Raw genomic sequence first — 24,670 nt, 5'->3', positions numbered from 1 at the left:
CATTTCCCATTTGCCGTCTAATTCACACATCAGACACATGTACTCACAAAAGTGCAGCCGAAACAGGGTAAAGACACCGCCGTGGAGGATTCGGTAATGCTGTCCGCCGGGAAACAGAGAGAGACTATATCATGTGCATGCCTTGTGTGATGGGTCGGGTCAGTGGAAATGTACACTAGACCAATGCTCCTGTAGGATGGCTCAGAGAAAGAAAGACAGCGAGAGCGAGGCAACAACAGTCACGGCGTGCAATAGCGCAGCGGGCAGGAACAGGGTCTGACTGCAAAGCCGTGTTGGGTTATTTTTAATTCATGCGCTGCCACCTGGTTAATGGAGTTTTTGGATCTAGCCAGTCTTCCAGGCTGAAACATGGCTTGTTTTAGATGATCAGCTCTGAACCAAAAGCACTGGAATTATTTATGTTTCCTACTTTACAGGTCCTTGGTAATATAATATAATAATGTTAAAATAGGCAAATGTCAGAAAACATTAGAGGAAGGCAACCAAAATATATAATGCAATTTTTTTGTATTCTCCTTCAAAAGGAAATGATTGCTTTTATGGTTGTTTGTTGAACATAATTTCTCTCTCAAATTTGCTTTCTGTTTAGAAGAACATTTGACAAATATTTGACAATGTTTTTAAAATTAGTGATGGTAATTCTAATATTTTTGGTGTCTTTGCCAAGGCCATTTCTAATGTTCATACTTAGAGTTAGGGGTTGGTTCAGCTCTGCAATGCTAAGTGAGAGATCATGATTCATAGTGTAAAAATGGTCATAATATTAAAGTAGTCATAACACAATTGCAAACATGACGATTTTTTTTTTTTTTTTAAAGAAAGCACTAAAAATATCCAAATATCCATTCTAACTGTGTCATCAAATATGTTTTTGTTTGGTCTGCTATTGTTTTTTGTTTTGTTTTGTTTTGTTTGCATGGATTATGTATTTATTTATTCCGGTTTTCCTTTGTGAAGCAGCCTTGGAATCCTTAAAGGAATATAAAAAATAAATTAATTAAAAATTTATCAATTAATAACAATTATTATTATTATATATTATTTTTGGTTAAAATGTATAAGTGGAAGTGTATATTTCTCATTTTAATCACATTTTAGCTTTTACAGTTCTCTTAAATTTGGTGTGACAAGTGAATTATTAAATGTACAAATAAATGATGCTGTTTCTCAATTAGTATGAGGCTGTAGAAACTGCATATATATGAATTAGACAAGAAATATAGGCATGTTGAGGAGAGGTGTACTGTTACTTTGGCAGAGGATAAAAAGAGTGAAATAAATATGCATTGAAAAATGTACATTAAAGAACTGAGACTTAAGGGTGTAGGAACCATCCAGAACCTATATGTGGATTTTTTTTAAAAGCAAAACATTGACTTAAATGCTACTGTTAATTACTGTACAAAGTTTTTTTTTTAAGCTGTATTTAATATAAACACCCTAGTTTTTATGGCAGACTTCACAATTTCTTCAGAAAATGTAAGAATGTAGTTTTTATCCTTGCTCTTCCAGGCACAAATCATATGCTTGCATAGTTTTTCCTTTTATTAAGGCTTTTATGTGTTCTGGGATTATATGACCTGGCAAAGAAAGCTTGAATCATTTTATTAGACAAAATGGAGTGTATATTGCCTTTTTTCTTCATGGGAAATGGTTCTCACATGTAATACTCTAGATATGTAAAAAAGCCTAAATCCAGGAACAAAGAGCATCCTAGGTAAAAGAGTTTCTAATTGCAGCAAAGCCAATTACTGCCATATTCCCTGTCTCACTGGCGTGTGCACATGGGGACATGATCCGCTAGCAGTTTGCTTGTAGAATTAATCACTTTGATGCCAGTTTGAGTGATCCTATCAAATTAAGCTTTGGGTCAAGCATATTAAACAAAAGAGCTCGGATCTATCTTTAATATATCTACAGTGTGGTCCGCATCAAATTGAAATAAATCAAACATCACGTTAATAGGTGCTGTCCGACATCACTCGGCAGCTCGCGGATGACTCGCCGTGCCTTGATCGGAGATGCCAGGGAATCTAATCATCGCCTGCAAATTAAAAAGATTTTAATAGCGATAGCACACGCAGGCACACCGCTCACTGTCCCGGAGTGACTCTCCTCTGACAGCCGCTGGTTACACCGCATTACTCGTGGATGAATGGAACCGTTTTCGGGGGCGAATCGATAGACTTAACCAAGACGTGCGGTTATCTTGATAAAGCCTGAAAATGAGAACAATATCTCAGCCCCGCGAGATAAAGTTATCCATCCACACGATTTTAAAGCAATCTCTGTTTGATCAGAGTCCAATGTGCGTCTGCCTCTAATGAGAAACTTTGATGTTATAAAATGATGTTTGTTCTTACGCCCAAAAGTCTATAAAGCTTTCATAAACAGCTTTTGAAGGAAAGCGGCCTTGTTCTTTTCAAGAAATACACATGTAGATGTAACGTAAGTCTGCTTCTAATGAGAAAAAAAAAAAAAACTTCTACAAATTGATCCTTGTTCCTTTGGCCAAAACTGTAAGTAGAGATTTTGAGGGAAAGCAGCCTCGTTCTCCTCGTCAAATAGTCACGTGCAGATGCGCGCTCAGATCCTCAGACACCAAAAGCCTTTTTAACAAGCGCTTGTCATCAGATTTGTTTGTTGAAGGGTATAAAAGCGGGTATTAAGCACCCACGCACGTTTCTGGAATCCTCCTTGTCTGATGATAAGATTGAAGTGTTGTTTATTCAAATGAGAAAAAGTGAGCTTTCAACTTTCTCAGTCATATGGAAGACAGGTTTAGTGCTACAATAAAATGAGAATCAACAAAGTTGATATGGGTATTTACCAATAAAAGCCACAGTTTTAGTGTTGAAAAGATGTAAGAGGATTATGGTAGTTTAGACTTTGCACTGACCGGGTTCAGGGCCCTTGGCTTTGAATCTAATTGTCATTGTTCCTTCCTTGCAGGCTGAAAATCCTTCCGCTTGTTTCCTGAAGCAGGTCAACGGTGGATGTGTTGAAAAGGTGACTGACTGCGCAGATGGTGCTACACGTCTGGCTTCCTGTGCAGTGGTGAGTGTTTATGGGCACGAGGACTCCAATTTACACCATGTGGAGGCTATACATAAAACATTTTATTTATAAAACAGATACTGTAGGCTAAATGCATTGTATTGTTATCAGAAACATCTCACACTTACAATACCGGCTAAAATTGTATCAAAATGTTTGTCAAAAATACAGTAAAAATGGTAACATTGTGAAATATTATTACAAATTCTATTATTAAAATTTACAAGAACTGTTTTATTTTTTTTTATATATTTTAAAATGTAATTTATTTCTGTAGTTTATTCACATGATCCTTCAGAAATCATTCTAAGGGGGCGTTTACACAACACAACACAACCGATTTCAACTACAAACTTTTTTATGCATTTTAGTACTTCGTTTACACAACAACATAATTTTGAGGGCCCTGAAAATGCAAACTTTTGAAAACTACCATTTCTGTCTTCATTTGAAGTACAAAAATGTGAATTTCTGAGAACGTAGAGGCCATGCGCATTACGTGTTCAGTCTATAGTCAAGTAATGCTTCTTTACAAAGTGACATCGCCAACTACTGGCCTGGCATGAGTAATACAGTGTTTTTAGTTGTTTTACACAAAACTTTTCAAAAACGCGAAGTTTTGTTTTCATTTTTAGTACATGGTTGTCATGTAAACATACTCTTATATGCTGTTTGCTGCTCTAGAAACATGTCGTCTTATCAATGTTGAAAAGTTTTTGCTGCTTTTTTTTTCTGGAAACCATGATACACCATTCAAAAGTTTGGGGTAAAGAAAGAAAGAAAGAAAGAAAGACTGTTTCTACAAAAATATGAAGCAGCACAACTGTTTTGAACAGTGAAAATAATAATAATAAATGTTTCTTGTGCAGCAGATCATCAGAAGGATTTCTGAAGGATCATGTGACACTGAAGACTGGAGTAATGATGCTGAAAATTCAGCTTTGAAATCACAAGAATAAATTACACTTTAAAATATATTCAAATAGAAAGTTATATGGATCAAAAGAAAATCTAAATTTGTAACATTGTAAAGGTTAACAGTATACAAACCAGTATAATCAACCTTTTCCTACACTGAAATATTTTGCAAAAAGAACAACATGGATATTACTCAGAGCAGTTTCGTCAGTTGATCGATCAACAAGAAGTTACATATCAGTGGCTATTTAACTTATATAGCTTATACTGTATCCCTCACAGTTTCATTTTCATTTGTTTTAAATTAAATATGTTTGTTGATTTTCCACTTTATTATTATTTTTTACATTAGAAACTCTAATTTCATGCAAAAGGTACTATTTCTAGGTTATTTTTGAGTTACAGGCCTGTGTTTTATAGAGCTGTGTTTTGTCTCAGCCAAGATGGCTGCAGCTCCCGTTGGTCTCGGCAGCGGCAGTAGAGGAGGAGGAGGGGGAGGAGGAGGTGGGGGCGGGGGAGATGGCAGATTTTTCACCTGGAGGCAAATGCAGGGAGAGGAAGCTGTGGGCTTCTTCAGGGAGCTGCTCGGCTCGGCTCGCCGCAGTTCCAGGAAGCACATCTCCTCCGTTATTCATTATTCATCCAGCCTCACAATTAGTTCCCATAATGCTCATGCTACAAGCACACCCTGATATTCCTGCTCTCTATATAATGATACACACATTTTCGCTGTGTTTGCTTATTTCTATCTATTCCTGGCTAAATGTTTCCATTTAGCATCACACAGGGGTTTACTTTTCGTTAGTTAAAGGAATAGTGATTTTGTCATTTTGTTTTACTAACCTTCATGTTGTTCCAACTTACTCTTTCATTAAAAAAATACTTTAAAAGAAGCGCCAAAAAGAACAAAATGCATCATAAAAGTAGCCTATACAACTTGCACAATATTCAGTGTTTACTGGCACAACGTGTTTAAATGTCATTTCTGAATTCTGCTGTAGTGGGAAAGAGTAACAATTTAAATTTTTAAAATTTTAAAGTAACAATTATTTTTATTTTTACAGAATGTTATCTTTATATATATATATATATATATATATATATATATATATAAAACCAGTTTAGTTTCAGATGAATACTGGAACACTATGTAACATCTAACTTCAAAATAAAAACTGTGACTATGTTTACATACACAGTATTGTCAATATTCTGATTAAGCCTAAATTCTCACACAGAGGTTCACATGCTTCACGACATTTGGAATATTTCTGTGTACATGACAATTGGCTTATTTAAAAAGTAAAATAAAATTTTTTGATTAATACATAAAAGGAATATGCCAGCTGTAATATTCAGATTTTCAGGAACTGGAATAATGACTTAATCTGTTTATGGCACTTGGTTTAAGACATTTACACAATCAGTCAGAATATGACCATATTCCTGTATTAATCTACTTTTTCTGAATGTAAACTTTGTATGAAAACACTGCCACTGGCCTAGACACTCAACATACTGAATGTGAATACTGAATACTGTATTTTTATGGAGGTCATTTTACAATATGTTTCTTTCCATCTTGAACACACACACACACACACACACACACACACACACACACACACACACACACACACACACACACACACACACACACACAGACACAAACACACACACACACACACACACTTACAGTCTCTGTTCATCTCTTTTATTTGACCTCCAGACTTTTCATTCTCCAGTGGTGACGTAATTCCCAATTTTTCTTAGTGTTTATAAAATTGCTTGTAATCGTAATGGCTGATGAAATAACTTGGGACATTTTCCGAACGTGTTGAAGAGAAATACATGGCCTAAAAATGGCATATTGCTTACAGAGACATTAATTCCCTCGTTAGTTTCCTCACAGCCAGGATAAAAGTACTTTTAGTAAGTGGAGACGGATGAGAAACAAACCTTCTTCCAGCTGCTATCATATGTCGCCTCTTTATGTGCGAATCCCAAAGTTATGACTGCGACATAATTAACTGTAAATTGGTGAAGTTGTCATCTTCAAAGGGCCAGAACCCTTTACTCTGGTGTCTTTATTTCCCTGCCAGATGACTGCTGTACTTTATACAGCACACCCTTCCGATGTGTGTGCTTTTTTTTTCATCCTTCAAGATCGATACTGTACTTTCTTTGAGAACTTATTCTGTGTTTGGATAGCTCCGGGCATTTTACAATATGTTGTTGTTTTTTTTAAAAGGAGGGAAGATTGCCTTTTTGCTCTTGTCTCACACTTCCTGATATTTGGGCTTATCAAAGCATCGTTTTATCTTAATAAACCTTAATTTGATGAAATAGCAATTTAGTTCCTGTATCTGCAATCTGCTTTGATATCCAGGATGTCTGGCAGCTAGAAAGATTTCGTAGATAAAGTAAATGCAAAATATCCTTTACTAAGAGTCATGCATTTCGATTAAATCAGAGGGCAAGGAAAAGCATGTCACTCATGTCAAAATCTGGGTCTGTTTAATCGTAATATAAGTAATTTAATAAATGAGGGATTCTTCTGAGGGAAGAATTGTGGCCCAATGAACAAACAAAGTATTTATACCAATGAAACTCTCAGAAAATCTCCAACTTCTGAACTTTTTAGTTAATGAACTATGGAAAATGATATTATCTTATATTATACTTTTATAATACTATTAAATACGATTAAATACAGATACTAATCCTAGACAAGTTATACAATCAGTTTTATTAAATAAGAAGCAAGTGTAAAATCTTTAAAGATGATCTAACTTTACACTCAGTTTGCTTATAGTTTATTAACATGAAGCACTGGAGCTTATTAATATGAAGGGATAACCTGCTGACATATAGTTCAATTCCACTCAATTCACATTTATTTGTTTAGCACTTTTCACAATACATATCATTTCAAAGCAGCTTTACAAGAAATGCATGTTTCTACCTTGAAATTAAGTAATCTGTTATCAGGTGACTGTCAAAGTACTGTCCATATGGCAGAAATGTACAGTTCCAAGATAATACAAATTATGCAGTTAGCTAACATCATGTATCCGAAGTTGTCAGTTTATAAAACGGGTCACTCCCAAGAAGTTCCTAGTTAACAATTGCCCACAGGCTCATATAAGGCAAATATTTTGAATGAGGAAGAAGGTTTATATGGGGTATATGCAAAGCATCTTGGGTTGCTCTCCTTATGTTGAATTTTCTGTAAGAACAACTTTACAGAGCAGTTCACCCAACCTTTCTCATTATTTACTCACCCTCATCTTGAGATGTTGGGCAGAATGTCCATGCTGCTCTGTTCTATACAAGGACAGTGGCTGGAGATTCATCGTGTCAAGCTAATCATAAAAGTAGTTCATATGATTAATGCACTGTATCCCATGTCGTCTTCTAAAGTCATACAACAGCTTTGTGTGATGAGCAGAACAACATTTTTTGTTATTCATTCAACAATCCTCCTCTCTGCTGAAGCTCTGAAATAACATTTGTGCTTTTGTTTATCATTCAAGCTTTTGATGTTTTGACACCAAAATGCATTTTTGGTTCCCTGACTTCCAGGTGTCAGGTGACCAGTCATGACATGGCAAGTGTGAAGAACGCAGCTGCAAATGAGATTTGAGAGCTACAGCAAAGTGGATTGTTATAATGATGACATAAATCTGACAGCATCCCGAGATAATACAAAATAGCGAATGGAAAGTAATTAGCATAGCTGCTGTTCATAACATTTCAAGCAAATATAATCATGTGCATTTGACATGATATAGGAGTACAAGGTTATAAGATGTATTACGGTATGTGAATGCTTGGATAAAGAGATGTCTTTAATCTAGATTTAAACTGGGATAGTGTCTCTGAGCCCCAAACATCATCAAGAAGACTATTCCAGAGTTTAGGAGACAAATGTGAAAACGCTCTCCCTCCTTTAGTGGACTTAGATATCCTAGGTACTACAAAAAGTCTAGAGTTTTGTGACCTTAAAGAGCATGATGGATTGTAGGGCGATAGAAGATCAGTTAAGTACACAGTAGCTAAACCATTTAGGGCCTTATAGGTCAGTAGCAATACTTTGTAATCGATACAGAACTTAATAGGTAACCAGTGTAGAGATGATAAAATTGGTGTTATATGATCATATTTTCTTGACCTGGTAAGAACTCTAGCTGCTGCATTTTGGACTAACTTTAGCTTGTTTACTGAGGATGCAGGACAACCAGCTAATAATGCATTACAGTAATCTAGTCTAGACATCATGAGTGCATGAACTGACTTTTCTGCATCAGACACAGATAACATGTTCCGCAGCCTAGCGATGTTTCTGAGGTGGAAGAAAGCTGTTTTTGCATCGTAGCATCGTAAGCTTAAGTTGATCGTAGCTCCATTGCCACCATCAACTTAGGCTTACGATGCTTTTGGGAAACTCTGCCCAGGATGAAGTAATAGTACATCCTTCTAAATGCAAATTGTATTCTAAGAGATTCTATGCACAGGTTTTTGGTCCAGTAAGTAATACCTCAGTCATATCTGAATTTAATAGAAGAAATGACTGGTCATCCAATATTTTATATCTTTAACACACTCTGTCAACTTGGATAGTTTAGAGATTTCATCTGGTCGTGATGAAATATATAACTGAGCATCATCGGCATAACAGTGGAAACTAATTCGGTGTTTTCTTACAATATTGCCAAGCAGCATATATATTGAAAATAAGAGAGGGCCTAATACAGATCCTTGAGGCACTCCGTAATTTACTGATGTTATCAGAGGTTTTTTCCCCCATTTAAATAGACAAAATGGTAACAGTCTGATACGTATTATCTAAGCCACCTTAAAGCTTGTCTCTGAATACCAGTGTAATTTTGTAGTCGATCTAAGAGTATGTTATGATATATATTGTTGAATACAGCACTAAGATCAAATAAAACTAGTATTGAGATACAGCCTTGGTCAGAAGATAGAAGTAAGTAATCTTTTCATAGATATCATAGATATAATTCAGCAGGCACAACTTTTTCTAGTATTTTAGACATAAATGGAAGATTTGAAATGGGTCTGTAATTTGCTAATTCATTTGGATCTAGTTGTGGTTTCTTAATGAGAGGCTTAATAACTGCCAGCTTGAACGGTCTTGGGACATCACCTAGAGATAGAGACGAGTTAGTAATATTGAGAAGTGGCTCTTCTGCTACAGGTAACAACTCTTTCAGTAGTTTAGCATGTATTGGATCTAATAAACATGTTATTGGTTTAGATGCATTGAAAATTTATTTAGCTCTTCCTGACCTAGTTGTAAAGCACTGCTATATTTCTTGCTGGGCAATTATTGAGGCTGAATCATCCCACTAAACACAGACACATCCAAAAGACGTCAATTTAACGTCTTTGTCGAATGTTCAAAAGACGTCCACTGAGGAGCCAGAATGAACGTTTTTGCGACATCTTTTCACTGTTCAGTATTGACGTCCAAGTGACAAAAATAGTGAACGTTCAAAAGACATCCACTGAGGAGCCAGAATGAACGTTTTTGTGACGCCTTTTTTAGACGACTTTTTAGCGTTCACAATTGACGTCCAAGTAACATAATAGTGAACGTTGTGGATGTATTTTCAATGTCTTATAAAGTCTCATTTGGACATTGTTTATACTGTTTCTGGACAAAATAAATACTCTCAGCATGCATTAAATTAAAACGTAATTAAACGTAATTAAATTCAATGTAATTTCCATTTGTAATTGCACAGTAACTCAAAGACAGTGTGTGTTTGTCAGAAAATCATGAATATAAAAGAAACAACTCAAAATACAGAGGATAAATAAGTAAAGACAAACAGTTTGGTTTAGTTGGGTCAGTATAGGGAGTCTGGCAGGTGGAAATGGAACTGACTTTTGTCCAGGTTGTCACAACGTCTTCACAAACTGCCCTGAAACACATTTCAAATATAAACGATTATAAATAAAAATATAACTTTAAAAATGCTCATTTCGGCCCCAGTGGTGAACAAATGTTCAGAAAATGACACCAGACTGAAATTTAGTATTCCGTGAATTATATTTTTTTAGGCGGCCTTTCACAGGCTCACGCGAGCGCCAAGAACACAAGATAAAGCTTAAAAAATATAAAATATATTATTGTGATGTTATGTGTTAAGCAACGAACTTAAATAAGTAAAATAGATCAATTTAATTCATTTATCTGGCAAAACGACAAATAAAAATACATTTATAATTCTTACCTTTTCCTTTGCACCCATCCGCGTCTGGCAGATTATTCGAGATTTGAATTTTGGGTTGAATTTGAAATGGTTGAAGTGTCGAAGGCTGTTCCTATATAGGGTCCCATCCTGTGCAGGCTTTTTCAAATGTCCTCAACGTACAGCTGAATTAAATACATTACATAAAGGATCTATCGGTATCTTCAGTCTTTGGTAATGTACAGAATATCTTCTGTCTTTGCCATCACGTTTACGTCCCTGCGTCATAAGGCAATAATGCCCCTCGTGTGAACGCACGTTTAAATTGATCAAAAGCTTTGTAAATCACACACTGATGTTACGCTTTCTGTCTTAGTGGAAAATTATATTAAAAAGTGACGCAAAAGAACATTCAATAGGTGATTTAGTCAGACGTTCAGATTGAACCTTTTTTGCATGTCCACAGATGTCCAAAAGGGGTCCTAGTCAGACATTCAAATATTGAACCTGTATTGCACATCTAGCAGATGTACAAAAGTGGGTCTGAACTTACGGACGTCATAAAGACATGATCTGAACGTCTCCCAGACGTAAAACGCTATCAAAGGGTGAACACTCTCAATTGTATTTCTGATGGTTTTGATTAGAAGTTACTAAACACCTGGTGTGATCTTCAGATCTCCATTTAAGTAAGACCTCACAACCGGCTAGCGTTGCCCAACACTGAGTGAGCCCTCGAGCTGGTCTGAGGCTCGATGCGAGTCCGGACAGAGGTGTGAGAGATAACAGTCAAGCTTGAGAACATGTTCCTCTACTGATGGCTGATGGAGGCTGACGGTGCCAGCGTCTGTCAGCGTAAGTGAGCAGCCAGGAGCAAATGAGATTCATTGAAGTTAAACGCTCAGGTTTGGCTAGCCGGCCACACAGCACACTGGTGTCATGTCACATTATGACCTGAAAGTGACGTGAAAAGGGAGTGAATGTGGTGCACACGGACGTTGGAAATGTGCGAGGTGTGTGTGTGCTCTCTTAGTCATCTCAGAGAACATCTTTACTGACAGAACACTCACTTCATTGCACTATTAGGGTTTATTTATATTTATCGACAATTTGTCTCATGCATCCTCAGCCTCAGATGGCACACTCTCTGATTTTCTGATAGATACTGCCCACAAAACTAGCAAATTCTGGCTGAAAATCAACAGTTCCAATCAAATTGGATGGCTTTACGCAACTTCCAGGAGTCAGCATGCACTTGCAGGTGTTTTGCTGGCAACAAGGTTATTTAAAGTGTCCCAGGCTGCTGCAGTGAGTGCTTTTGAGGAACAAAGTTTGATGGGTTATTGGTAACAAATCTTTGAAAGATACTCAGCATTTATTTGTTGCATTTTAACTTTCCTGTTTGCACAACTGGGTAGTGCTTCTTGACCAGAATAAGCAGCAAAGTTAATCAGATTTAATGCTGGTGCTCAAATAGTGCAAGACTAAATATTTACTGTGGGTACGGAAAGTATTCAGACCCCCTTAAATTTTTCACTCTTTGTTATATTGCATAAATCATTTAAGTTCATTTTTTTCCTCATTAATGTACACACAGCACCCCATATTGACAGAAAAACACAGAATTGTTGACATTTTTGCAGATTTATTAAAAAAGAAAAACTGAAATATCACATGGTCCTAAGTATTCAGACCCTTTGCTCAGTATTTAGTAGAAGCACCCTTTTGATCTAATACAGCCTTGAGTCTTTTTGGGAAAGATGCAACAAGTTTTTCACACCTGGATTTTGGGATCCTTTGCCATCCCTCCTTGCAGATCCTCTCCAGTTCTGTCAGGTTGGATGGTAAACGTTGGTGGACAGTCATTTTTAGGTCTCTCCAGAGATGCTCAATTGGGTTTAAGTCAGGGCTCTGGCTGGGCCATTCAAGAACAGTCACGGAGTTGTTGTGAAGCCACTCCTTCATTATTTTAGCTGTGTGCTTAGGGTCATTGTCTTGTTGGAAGGTAAACCTTTGGCCCAGTCTGAGGTCCTGAGCACTCTGGAGAAGGTTTTCGTCCAGGATATCCCTGTACTTGGCCGCATTAATCTTTCCCTCGATTGCAACCAGTCGTCCTGTCCCTGCAGCTGAAAAACGTCCCCACAGCATGATGCTGCCACCACCATGCTTCACTGTTGGGACTGTATTGGACAGGTGATGAGCAGTGCCTGGTTTTCTCCACACATACCGCTTAGAATTAAGGCCAAAAAGTTCTATCTTGGTCTCATCAGACCAGAGAATCTTATTTCTCACCATCTTGGAGTTCTTCAGTTGGGCTTTCATGCTTTCTTGTGTCTTGCACTGAGGAGAGGCTTCCGTCGGGCCACTCTGCCATAAAGCCCCGACTAATTGAGGGCTGCAGTGATGGTTGACTTTCTACAACTTTCTCCCATCTCCCGACTGCATCTCTGGAGCTCAGCCACAGTGATCTTTGGGTTCTTCTTTACCTCTCTCACCTAGGCTCTTCTCCCCCGATAGCTCAGTTTGGCCGGACGGCCAGCTCTAGGAAGGGTTCTGGTCGTCCCAAACGTCTTCCATTTAAGGATTATGGAGGCCACTGTGCTCTTAGGAAACTTAAGTGCAGCAGAATTTTTTCTGTAACCTTGGCCAGATCTGTGCTTTGCCACGATTCTGTCTTTGAGCTCTTCAGGCAGTTCCTTTGACCTCATGATTCTCATTTGCTCTGACATGCACTGTGAGCTGTAAGGTCTTATATAGACAGGTGTGTGGCTTTCCTAATCAAGTCCAATCAGTATAATCAAACACAGCTGGACTCAAATGAAGGTGTAGAACCATCTCAAGGATGATCAGAAGACATGGACAGCACCTGAGTTAAATATATGAGTGTCACAGCAAAGGGTCTGAATACTTAGGACCATGTTATGTTTCAGTTTTTCTTTTTTAATAAATCTGCAAAAATGTCAACAATTCTGTGTTTTTCTGTCAATATGGGGTGCTGTGTGTACATTAATGAGGAAAAAAAGGAACTTAAATGATTTTAGCAAATGGCTGCAATATAACAAAGAGTGAAAAATTTAAGGGGGTCTGAATACTTTCCATACCCACTGTATTTATAATATTAAGTCTCTCGAAAACAATCTCAAATATCTTTAAATAATTTGATACGTTTGCAACTAGTTCTTCCTTGTATACAGTAGAGGTGGGCGATATGACCAAATTCTTATTTTACGATATGAGACATTTTATTTCACAATAACAATATATATCACAATATATAGTTATTTTGTGTTATTTTATCTCATTTCTGTTATTAAAAATAAGAAAAAATAAGCAAATTACAAGCAATTGTACAAATACGATATAACAAAAATATGATTTAAACAAATTAAGTTTTTCAGGTACAACAGGTTTATTTAACATGTTAATTAGTACAGAAATTTAATAATCAAATGTAAAAATAAAATATTGTCTTCACTGTATGAATTAAATATAAATATTTTCTTATTAGAGCTAAAAAAAAAAAAAAAAGTTATTCAGTCAAGAGCAGTAAGTTTCAGTAAATTTCTCTTTTGTTTGATTCACATTAACAACACAGCAGGTAGGTATTTTAGGTTGCTGTCACTTTAAGACCAAACGCACAGATCCATTATACTGATACACATCCGGTTTACACCCAACTCTCTACTTTCTCTTGAGACATAACCAGCTGTGTTTACATGAATACTCCACCTGATGGGCATTCAAGCACAACAAGATGTTCACAGAGCTCCTTTTCAGGTTATATTGCACTTTATAACTCCTTTTAACATCAATCACGTCCCACTCTTTACATTCTTTGTCATGCATTTCATCACTCTGAAGTGTCAGTAGTGCTATATATTTACATACCGCGATATACACGATTTAGCAAAATCATCATACCGCCCAGCCCTAGTATAGAGCCTGAGAATGACTTTGAAATCTGTGCACACCATCCTCTGGAAATTGCATAAATCAGACTGGATCTTAAGGTGACGATATATGGGACAACTTTTTGAGCAATGTTGCCAGGCAATGTTGCTTGTGCACTTTCCCATTGAGAACGAGAAACAAATTTCTATCTGGATACTTTAGATCGGTCGTGGGCAGTTTGCCTCCAATCAGAATGCTAGCAGCCGATCACGTTACTGGGTTGGAGATTTCAGAAAAAATTCAAACATCAGCAGCAGTGGAGCGAAAAAAAGGAGAGTGAACTTATATCTTTTTACACTGGTAAGTTGTCATTAGTCAACCCAAAACAGGGATTTTATCTCATTTAATGCTTAAAATACCAACAAGTGTCCAATTTAATGTGTGCAGGCTGTAATTTAGCCATTAAATATTTTCAGTTAAATACTAAAAAGGTGCGATTTGTTTAACGTCTGTAGGGCGTATGGCACGTGAAAGTAGCTTTTGATGCGATCGACTCTGGTTCCGCCTTTTGCCAAACTCATTCTTCTTCCTTTTTCTATCACAAATCAGATTGGAAAGGCATTTATATTTAATAAAAATTAAGAAAATATTGACAAGTTGAAATAAAGTGCCTAACAAGTGTTTATAATAAAGTATTTATTGGTTTGGTAATAGATTTGGTCCTATCTGATTGGTTGCTGCCAACTGTCCGTTGCCGTAATTAGTTGCCCTGTGTCTCACCAGGTTGCCCATTGACGGCAACATTGCTCAAAAAGTTGCTCCGTGTATCATCACCTTTAAACTTCTGACAGTGTGGGTCAGACAGTCCATTTTAGAATCTTGACTGATGATGACACCACTTTTTTTTTGCATCAACTAAAAGTTGCATTTTTTTTAATTTGATTTTTCTGGCTCAGTTTCAAAGAAATTTTCAGCCTTTTTGCATGTCAGGTGATCTATGAACGCTCTGTGGGCGTACTGTCTGAGGTTGATCCTAACTGACAACTGGCAGGCAGATAAATATTCAAATTAACAAATAAGTAATTTTGTCAATGGATGACACTTTTTTTTTATGTCACCCAAAAGTTCCATTAAATGCATCTCCATCTTTAGAAAGTTCCATTCTTAAGGTTCAAAGCATTCAAAGCAACAACATGAAACTCTGTCTTTTATTCCTTCCTTATTGAGTTGTCACGTATAGATATTAGGCCTTCAGACATTCTTGGTTTAAAACAAAGAAAGCTCACTATTGTTCCTCACAGGAAAATCAGTCTCAGACTGAGAAAACAAAACAAAAAGCTCTTCTAAATGAGACAAACCTTACGAAGATAAAACGACAATCAGAGCTTAGTCGATTCATGCCAGCTAAAACAAAGGAGTCCTTTATTGGCCTCTGTTGAATACTGGTGCTTTGAATGTGTGGAAACACAGCTGTGTGTCTTTATAGAGACAAACTGATTGTCTGTCTATACCTTGACTGTGCTGTGCGGAATAAAGCCCCATTATCTACAGTCACCTTCATCTGTGTCAGACTCTTATAATGAAGATTTTATAAAGCTGGCACTGTAGACAAATGTTTTGGGGAGGATGTCACACAGCCAATACAATGCCGTCACGAGGCAGCAGTGTGAATAATGCTTAGCAAATGACAGATGTACAGTTTAATTGTAATTGTAGAGTTGATTTTTCATTCATTTTAGCCCTCATCTGTCTTCTGCTGTTGCGGTTTCAAGGGCTTCTGATTTTCAATCATTCGGTGCATGTTTTAAGGCTGTTTTCCTACTTAAACCCAAGTTTGATTCCAAGTTTTTTTTATTTTTTTATTTTTTTATTCAGAGACCAGCAGCTATGAGAAATGCATTATACTATACCATATGTCTGACCGGGGTCATAAAAAGGCAAATTATATGTCAACAGCATCAGTAACTAAATTAAGCCAAATTCAACCTAGGCTCATTGGAAAAATGTGCATGTAGTGACATTTCAGCAAAATTATATTACCTTGCTTCTTGCACGTTTTGTGATGCTTTCAGAGTAAAATGTCCAATGAGTGGCGCTAAAACCACATGACAAGTCTTTATTAATCGATAATCTGCGCATGTAATCATAATTTGTGTGAAAAGTAGTAATAGTGGTTGGTGTTTTCCTGCCACTAGTGTTCATTACAGCTGTAAACAACAGTGAATTATATATAAAGGCACGTTTTTGAAGTTTTACAAAAATGTTGGTAGAGGCAACCAGTAAGCCTGGGTTGGCCAAATGCAAACCACACCAAAGTTCATATGAAGCATATACTAGACCAGTAGACCTAGTCAGGGTAACTCCATATTTAATTTTTGACAGGAATGAAAACAAGGCTATGAGGGATAGAATACAGTGCTTTTAATGAATTATACTGTTGTTTAACTGCATTCCGATTGTTCCGGTGACTAAACCTTTCCAGAATTTTTTTTTTAAAGACGTTCACATAAGCTGCCCAGTCCATGTCAGAGCGGACTACTGCCTGATAGGTCTGTGGTCCACAAATTCCCTCCCAAGTCCCCAACTTTTGACTCTTCGCCTTCCATGCCGCTCTGGTCCGGCCATCTGGATGCTCTGGTCCCATTCGGAAATCTTCCTCCTTTGATGTCCCACCTGACTTCCTGGTCACATCTCCACTTGTGTTGTCCTGCTCCTCGGCTCTACCCCCGCTGCTTACTCCATGCGGCTCTCCGGCTCCACCTCGGGCCCACCCTTGACTTTAGGTTGAGTCCCCAGCTTCACATCAGGCCTCCAGGCCCATTTCTCCACCTCGGCCTGTCAGCCCGTTGGCTCCGCCCCGGCCCTACACTTCCTCAACTCTGCCGGTCCGCCAGCCCTGGGACTCCTCCGGGCTCCCTCGTCCCTCCGGATCAGCCTCGCTCAGTCGTCAGGGTCTCTGGCTGCACCTCGACCCTCCACCCCTTTGGCTCCACTGGGCTTCTCCTACCCTCTGGCTTCCCCGTGGTCCTCATACTGTCACGATAGAACAAATGGATTTACAACAGTCACTTTGTTGTGTCCAGTGTAGACAGCTGGTCACTGTGATTTTTTTTTTTTTAATCCTGTAACAACATTTTTGTTCGAAAATTAGTCCTATCCCTACCTCCTAACCCTACCCGGAACTTACCCCTAAAATCAGAGGGAAATGATAGGTGAAGAACACTGATGTAGAAGCACCTAACCCTGGTTGTAAGCCTAAACTTGACATAAACTGTAAACTTGTCCCTCATCTGATTGATTGATTGGAATGTTGTTCCAGGACCAACAAAGATTTTGATCCAAGAACAGGTTGAACTTGGTGAAATCACGTTCACCATGGACAGCCTCAAGTTTGCGGGTCGCATCCAGTGTAGACACTGTGCAACCAAACAAGCTGACCTCTAATGTCAAATAGACTCTGTTGGCACAAAGAGTAAATGCATCTTAAAACATCCTAAGCAAAACTCATAATCAGGCCAACAAAAATGTACAAAATTCCACTCACACTTTGTGTAAATGTTTTTACTAGTCTAATAGATATCAGTAAGAGTCTCAGCTCCGTTTAACACTTTTTACCATGTTTCAATCCATTCCAAAGATTGTCTTCCAAATAGTGTCACACATTTAGAACATTAGATCATGGCACTAGCAACGCCAAGGTCTAAAGGAATGTGTGAACTGATGAATATGTAGGTTGCTTTGGATAAAAGTAATAAAAAATAATCAATATAGTTCATTATACTTTTAGAACGCTGTGTAGAAATCCTATAATTTGGTACCAATGTGACCTTTAGCAAATGCAGTATGCCTCAAAATCTGATTTTGTAATTTTGGTCATTTTTTTTTACCTACAATCAGCAGTCCAGCAGTTTTGTCTTCTGCATCAGTCCTCCCTGCTGTTGCGTGCGTATGCGTTTGCAGTGTTCGCCCAGTTTCCCGTGTTAACACAGATGCACCAACATCTGTGCGCTGCGGCTCTCATGTGCGGCCCGCTCTCTCCTATCTCAGCACGGCCCTCTGACTGGCAGAGAGTGGATGAAGAGAACAATCTGGAACTTCTGTTGCATCACGCGCCCTCTGGGATTCTGGACTTATCAATTATGAATGTGCTGAGATGACACTCTCCTTCTCTTTTTCCTTTTACCTTTTTCTCTCATTTCCCAGTGCTTCCCAACGGTGTCTCACTGTTACATATACTGTAGCCTAAATCTCAGTAAGAAAGATGTGTACATTCCCAATATTGGGAAAACTACTCTGAAAATGTACAACTCGTAATTTAAAATGTACAGTCAAGCTAAAAACAAGCCGTTAATCACATTGAAACTAGGGTGGCAATGTACTTTTTTATTATTTTTTAATAATTTTTTTTTAAACAAATTAACATATTTAAAAATTCTATTTCAAATAAACTTGAAATTCTGAATATTTTTAACTTTATTAAATAATCCTGAAAAAAATCTCACATTCCACAAAATTATTAAGAAGCACAACTGTTTTCAATGTTGATAATAAGTGTTACTTGAGCAGCAAATCAGCATATTAGAATGATTTTTGAAGGATCATGTGACATTGAAGACTATGAGACTAATAAATTACAGTTTAATATATATTCAAATAGAATTGTAGTAATATTTCACAATATGACTGTTTTGATATATAAATAAGGTTTAATGAGCATAAGAGAATTCTTATAATTGCGCAGAGCTTCAGAGAGAGTCAGATTATACAAATTATTATTATTATTTTGCAACTGTTCCTGTAGTAATCTGGTATAATATCTAAATTAATGCATTACTAAAGTACTAAATATTTTGCTACAAAATAATTCAAAGTTTAGAAAAGGAGTTTTTGAGGACATTTAAGGAGAACATTTGATTATTATGTCAGTTTGCTCGAATGTAAACCTACATGCGCTATAGTAGCTTGTTACTGGAAAAGTGACAGTGCTTTGAAAACAGCTGAGTTACTGTCACACTACTGAAAAATGTAAGTTACCAGCATTGCTAATTTTAGTTAGCGACTCCCCAACACTGTACATTATTAGTGCTAAAGTTTGAATAGTTCCTGACTGGTGGGTTCAAGGTCGTGAAGTTAACTTTAGTGTGGTAGGTAGCTGCAAGTGAGCCTGTATTTAGTGAGCAGCTCAGGGCTAATGACTAGTCTGACAGGGGTGATTATTATCAGCTATCTAACTTTAGTCCACAGTGTGGGCCAAATGAGCGACTGCGTGTTAGCCAAGGCATGTTAATAAGGTGCCAAACCGATAATGACTTTATGATTGGATAATTAGACAAATGTGTGTAATTGCTTTCTCTCATGGCTTTCTAACTGCAGGAAGACTCCCCACTGACTCGGCAAGGTTGTTTATATGCTGCCGTGTGGAAACGTCACCTCCACAGACCGGCTGTGTAAATCTTCAAACTTTAAACTTTAACAATGACACTTTTTCTTACAGAGCCCTGTACAATTCTGTGGCTAGTGGTGCAGAAATGACACTCTTTAAAAGTTTTTCCCTCAGCCTTGAGTTCTGCTTTAAAACTATATATATATATATATATATATATATATATATATATATATATATATATATGGTTATATTTTAGTTTAGGGTCCAATTCTCACTATTAACTAGTTGCTTAGCATGCATATTACTAGGATATTGCAGCAAATCAACATATTAGAAAGCTTTCTGAAGGGTCATGTGTCACTGAAGACTGGAGTAATGATGCTGAAAATTCAGCATTGTCATCAGAGGTATAAATTACATTCCAAAATATATTAAAATATATAACAGTTATTTTAAATTGCAATAATATTTACTAATATTAAGGTTTTCACTGTATTTTTGTTCAAACAAATGCAGCCAAAGATACCTTTTTCAAAAATCTCAAAAATCGACCCCAAACTTTTTAGGATGCATATTATTTAGAATGTCCAGATAAAAGATGTACATCAGTTATGTATATATGATTTATTTTATTTCTCTGAAATCTCCTTATAAGAGACACAGCCCACAAGACAGTTGGCTAAAAACACGCTGCAATTGAATAAAGACCTGCTAATTTTGTCTCTTACGCTTCATCAACAGTGTTCAGGCTGACAAGTCAATAAGCTTCAATCATTATGTACCAATTACAGAAACTGACAAAACAGCCGGAAACTGACATATACTGAGACTGTTGAATAACAATTTAACAGAGCAATTAAGGCGTCAATTCCAAAGATAATTATGTTTAACTAATAATTAACAAAATGATTAATTCACTGTAAGATCAAAAAAGAAATTAATGTAACAATTCCTTCGCCTCTGAAATGTGAAATGCTTTGGTTTTGAAGGGGGTATTTCCCTGACATTCTGGGAGCCCAGCCTGCTGCTTTAAAAGATGCTTTTTAATCCTTTGGAAAATTACTCTCCAGCTAACGAGTTCTCCTCAACCAACTCCAGACATCATTAAGGACTGGCTTTTGCCCAAGGCTGCACATGAACCCCTTTTTCAGACTGTACACTTTATCCATAATTCAGCTCTCTTTCTTCAATTATTCAAGCAAATAGTGCAGGAAAATAATGGAGTTCACTGGATCTTACACGTAAAACAATTTTAATGTTAGTTTGAATTTTTGAGGCTTCGAATCTGTGTGTGTGCACGTGTGCGTATGAGCGAGAGCGCAGTACTTCCCTGCCCTGAACCGACCGGCCTGCCAGTGCCCATAAACACATTATCAAAGAGCCAGAGCAGTAAATATATGAGCAGTGAAGCTGCACATCTGCGCATGTAGAACCCGGTGTCTCGCAGTAATCGCAAGAATTTTCTCTGCGAAAATGCGAATTCTACCCTTTTGAATGTTCTGTATGCATTAAAACCTTTATTAAAGTTACATGTTAAATGTGTATTTACACAGGATGTCAAAAATCATGATGATAATGTCAAGAAATCTCTCTAAATTTGTAGTCTAAATTGTTTTTTAAAATGAAATGACATCATTATCCTCATTACTGACAGTTGTGCAAACCATGGATTGCTTTGATGCTTCATGACCCTGTGTGAATTAAGGGGTTGGCCTCACTAAACTGCTGGCATCATTAAAGATGACCTCTGGGGTTTAAGCTTATATACGCACACACTGCTGCTTTTGATTTGGCACTTTGATTCTGGCTCCTAAAGTGTTAGAATAAAAAGAAAGGCAGTGATACAAATAAAATATGTTGGTTTAAACCCAATCATTTCATAAATGGCTTGATTTCCAAGAATTTCTGTTGGGAAAAACTGCTTAATCCAAGGATTTATATGGCATCACCATGCAACAGTTTGAAGCATCACACAGAACTGCACAGACATTGTAGTCGGGGACCATTTTGCAATAGCCAATTATCGAAGTAAAAAAAAGAAAGAAAGAAAAAAAAAAGCCTAGCTTTTGCAGTAACAAATTACTTTTTTTCAAACAAGCAAATGCCACAATGTATTACACACTTAACTTTGTTGCTGAGTGAGCTGTAGTTTTATCAAATGTGCTTTGCTAACAGGAAAATTCCAAAAATAATTCACCAATTTGAGTCCCTGTGGAACATATTTATAGCTGCATATTTTAGTTCATGGCTGTTTTCTAGTAATATAAAGTGTATTCTAGTTGTTTAGTTACATTATTGCAAATTTACACTACCGTTCAAAAGTTTGGAATAATAAGGGGTTCAAGCACGTAGTTCATATCTCCTAAACCGTTAGGCGTAGGCTGAAGTGTCTTATGTCATTGGAATCCTTAGCTCAAGTTGGACAAAATCGCTTTTGGTGAAATTTTCTAGTATTTTGGATTTTTTGAAAACCTACTTTTGTGAGCTAGTCCTAGTCCTTTTTGCCTGTTTGGAACCAAACCAGTGCATTGACATTCTCCAGAGTCTGATTGTCAATATTTATCAAAAAAAAAAAAAAAAAAAAGTTGAAATTTCGATTCACAGTCTCTAGGGGCTGCCAAAACGTTCAAAGTGGGTAGAGCCACTTTTACTAAAATGGCTATAACTCGTGAAGATATGAGATATTTTCACCAAACTCAGCACACCTTTGCAAAAGCTCATTCTGTGGTTGCGTGAAAAAGGACGTGTCGACTGGCCACTTGGTGGCGCTATAACAACAAAGCAACTTGAAAACGGCTATAACTACTTCACCGTTAGTCCGATCGACTTGAAAATTGGCAGTGTTTTTGTCCGAGGTGCTGTGATTGTCTATGAGGACATTGACGTATCGCAAAAAACATGTCCACCATCGGCCACTGAAGTTTGACCAGCTATCAGACAAACGGAGGCTTATCGGAAAAAAAAAAATTGGTGTTTTGTGAGTTTATTCCCACACGCCCACAACATTCATACCACATGGTAGAATTCCTCATTCTGAGCAAATTTGTCTCTAGGACTGCCACTGTCCATCGAATAGTTCAATAAATATTGGAGATTATTTCAAAAGCCAACTTTGGCGAACTAGTCCTAAGTTTTTTGGCTCAACCTCGATAACTGTTAAAAAGCTTTAAAAACGATATATTTCCTTTGGTAAATTGCCTGTATTTGCTGTAAATGGTATTTTCTATCTATAATCTAAGTGGTTGCATGCTTGCTAAATGAAACATAATACCTTTTTACGCATATGCTTAAAGGCCTTTAAGCGATTGAACCCCCAGATTTTTTTTTTTGTTTGTTTTTGAAAGAAGTCATTTATTCTCAGCAAGGCATTAAAAACATACATTAAAAACAGTAATATCGTGAAATATTGTTACAATTTATAAGTGTCACATGATCCTTCGGAAATTATTAATATATGCTCATTTTGTGCTCAATTATTAAGTATTAATCTTTTTTTTAATTATTATTAGTGGTTAATTGCTGAATAAAAGTATTCATTTTCCTCAACCGTTTCAATGATAGTGTATTATGTTTTCCACAATATTACTAAGCAGAAAATAGTTTTCAACATTTGATAATAATAAGAAATATTTCTTGAGCAGCAAATCAGAATGATTTCTGAAGGATCATGTGACACTGAAGACTGAAGTAATGATTCAGCTTTGATCACAGGAATAAATTACACTTTAAAATATATTAAATGTTATGTTAAATTGTGTTAATAATTCTCAATATTCCCATTTTAACTGTATTTTTCATCAAATAAATGAGCATAAAAGACTTGAAAAAAAAAACATTCAAATATCTTAATTATTTCACACTTCTGTTCAAGTTTGATTAATTTAGCACAATTTAAAATGATTTCTTAGCCTTCTTAGCTTCAGTGTCATTAAATATTTTTTGTTGGTAGCTTGCACTAGTGTAGATTTTATTTACTGCAGCTGAATTACTTTAAATTCTCACTAGCTTGAAGCTTGACAGGCTACAGTCGTTTCCTCCAACACTGATTTACTGTCTTTCTGCTTTTGGACACTTGATATAACTCCTGCTGGTTCCAAGAAAGAAAAAAAAAAAGTAAGTGAGTTCTTTAAGGAGAAAAGTTTGTTAATTGGGATGGAATCCATATTTTTTTTGAACTGCACCTCATGTTTTGAGACCGTCGTTGCGGCAGGCTGAATGTTTGAGAGCCCCTGTAGACGGCATGTGCAGTATTTCTCAGTAGGACAAAGACAGCCCGTGTCTGGCTGAGGTAGCGTCTAACTAATGGCCATCTGTGTGCGGCAATAATGAAAAATCTCAATCACGTATGGCCACGACGGCTCGTTAGGGAGCAAAATAAAACAGACAACGGGCTCCGACGTGTGAGAGCCATCTCGCTAATTTCTCCCTAAAGGACACCTTTCAGATCTTCCAGACAGTGAAGCTTATTTCTTGGTAATATTCCCTCTAATTTATACGAGCCTCTTTCTGATGTAGTTAGCGGGTAATCTGGCATGACTCCTGAAGGTCTTGTTCTTGTTGCCTAGAGTTAAACAAAACAGAAACAGGCAAAAGCTATTGTTTTGCCAACAATCTTTCGTTTAGGCTGAGTGAGGGTTCGACGTTCCTCGCAAACCTGCTTCCATACTGGAGGTGTGAACGACTGGGAGGAAAATAAAAACATACCACAGGCGTGTGCATTTCAAATGTGGCGCTGTAGTAGACGGTGTGCCTTTTCATGCTCTGCTCGATATCGTAATGTCTCGCACATGATTCCAGCTGCAAAAGCTGTATGTGTGTGTGTATGTAAGGTATTCACAGCACTCTCACCCCGCGAGTCCCAGGGCATTGGGTGGGGGGTGGGAGTGAGACTGTCCTGAGATAAAGCCACGCAGGCCCCTGGACGGCATGACTAATTTGACACATATCTCCGTGTCTCTTCTCTCACTGTCTGCCACCATCAACACTTCCCTCCTTGCCAGCCTGCCATGGAAATGATCCCAGCGCGGTCCGACGCGCCGCTTAGAGCCATCCGTGCCGCTTTTCTCTTAATGGACGTGGAAATCTCGAACAGCCTTGACTTGCTTTTATTGTGGCAAAGGATCAGTCCTGGATTCGTTTAACCCCGCGTGAGAGATTGTTATGTGTTCGTAGGAAA

The 24,670-nt window shown here is 37.3% G+C and overlaps 1 protein-coding gene across 6 annotated transcripts in view; it reads left to right on the top strand.

Annotated features, from left to right (window-relative positions):
- meis1b (Meis homeobox 1 b) overlaps window positions 1–24,670 on the top strand; it is a 139,524-nt gene that overhangs the window by 12,056 nt on the left and 102,798 nt on the right. For all 6 annotated transcript variants that reach the window (XR_007186836.1, XM_048205498.1, XM_048205502.1 and 3 more), the window contains exon 2: window positions 2,974–3,078. The gene's annotated coding sequence lies outside the window, so the exon portion shown is untranslated. The remainder of the gene's footprint in view (window positions 1–2,973; window positions 3,079–24,670) is intronic.

Source organism: Megalobrama amblycephala, linkage group LG10, assembly GCF_018812025.1.
Source record: "Megalobrama amblycephala isolate DHTTF-2021 linkage group LG10, ASM1881202v1, whole genome shotgun sequence".
Lineage (NCBI taxonomy): Eukaryota > Metazoa > Chordata > Actinopteri > Cypriniformes > Xenocyprididae > Megalobrama > Megalobrama amblycephala.
Note: the sequence above shows the minus strand (reverse complement) of the source record. Positions and strands in the feature narration are given on the sequence as shown.